Source organism: Saccostrea cucullata, unplaced genomic scaffold, assembly GCF_032062105.1.
Source record: "Saccostrea cucullata isolate Sc308-1 unplaced genomic scaffold, CSIRO_AGI_Scuc_v1 ctg1644, whole genome shotgun sequence".
Taxonomy (NCBI): Eukaryota; Metazoa; Mollusca; class Bivalvia; order Ostreida; family Ostreidae; genus Saccostrea; species Saccostrea cuccullata.
The window spans coordinates 87,543-89,509 of record NW_026939053.1 but is presented as its reverse complement, the minus strand read 5'-3'; positions in this window follow the sequence as shown (position 1 = coordinate 89,509).

Sequence of the window (1,967 nt, the reverse complement as noted above, 5' to 3'; positions counted from 1 at the left end):
ATTTTTACCAGAATTTTGTGTTCTGGTCCTGGCCGGGGCTCTATTTATTTTTATTCTACTGAGCAAAGTTATTCCCCTTTGCCATTCACCTTGATAATAGATCACTGTAAGTAATGGTTAATAGAAAATCAGTGGCTCCAGAGAAGAAGCTGAAAATGTTCAAATATGTTAATGCACGACGATGAACAAAACAAAAATAGCGACAGGTCACCTGAGTTTACTCAAAAGACCTAACTATCGGAATTAAAAAACTGATGAATGGATGGATCTATAACAATTTATTGTCTTTAAAATGGTACAATAAAACAAATAACCAGAATACCAGTACATTACAAACTTACAGTAAGCTTTATATATACATTATATATCATAGAATTTAATATGGAGTAAAAAAAAATCCATACATAAAAGTTCCAAAATAGCAGTATGCTACTGAAATTGTAAACAAAACAAAACAAAAATTATAATCAGAGAAATAGAAAGTTGTCAAAGTATCAAATGAATTAAAAAGAATACTTTCATAAATATATTTGGTATATTTTTTTCTATACAAGTTTTCAAACGCAAAGTTTAATGAATGTTCCAATATGCAAACTAAAAAAATATACCATGCTATCTGTTCCTTCACTAAACCGTATAAAATCAGACAAATCAATAACTTCAAAATATTGAATACAGAATGCATGTTACATACGAGGGTTGATCCAAAAGTTCGTGTAATTTCTTTCTAAAATTTTATTGCGATTTGATGAAAGCAAACAACATGAATATTTATAATATAGAGTCATAATGCAACAATATTGGAAATTTTCACCGCATTCCATTTACCAATAAGGTCCCACGAGCCTTCTGAAAATAGATAGTTGTGAAACCCGGGGGAGACTTCGACGTAACGTCAAGTTACATATTTCACGTCACGTTATAGAAGCATCTCACCCTAATGTCCGATATGAATATGTAATTCTACAAAATGCTGCCCTCTTCATCATATTTTTTTTTCTCAAGAAAAGCCTGGGTATTTTCTCGCATCAAATTTTCTTCATTTAATCACTCATATTTCAAAATACTCCTCATCTTGCCATGTGATGTTCCAAAATAAGTAGCAATGTCAAGAACAGTTCGTCAGCCGACAACCTCCATTAACGCTTTTCATTTGTCTAGGGAGAGAAACACTTGCACTGTAAGACAGACCTCCAAAAGGCAGCCACACCTGTAATCAACGTCCATGGAAGTTCTATTTTTCTTAAATTTCTAAGGCCACTGAAAAATTAGTAACTTATTGCATTTTTCCCCAGTCAATGTCAATAATATACGCATTTCAGATAGAGTGATCCCGGGATTTTCACAAAACTTATGACTTTACCGAAATTTGACTTCGTCTAACAACTTGAAGATGAACAATAAATCATCAACTAATAAACTAAATATCTAGTAAAATCAGTAAAACTCTCACACAAAGGTTTATAAAAGATCAAGCAATCGTAATAATGACATATTTTTCATTCTATACACCACATAGGGCGGGTTTATTCCCATTTCACGTATTAAGAATTAAAATGATAATAAACGCATTAATGTCTCCCCCGCATTTCCAAACAACCGTTTCTATGGCAACTGCCATAGAGTTACTATCATAAATATTTGAAACTTTTTTTATTCAAAATATTCAACAAGTGTCTATATTCTCATTTGTAATTTTCAACCAATTTCACCAATAAATAAATAAAATATGAAGAAAGTCCTCGAACTTTTGGATCAACCCTCGTATGTACTTTAATTACACCTTCTTTGCTAGTTTTCTTTTTAGTTAATCAACAAAACCTTCATCAGACATAGAACACAAATGTTTAAGAGAACGACAGCGTTAAAAGTTTCTAATTATTGAATTATATATAATACTTCTGGTTATTATTTTATCTGCAAATGTATTTTATGAAAACTATACAGTAATATCTTTCTTACCAACA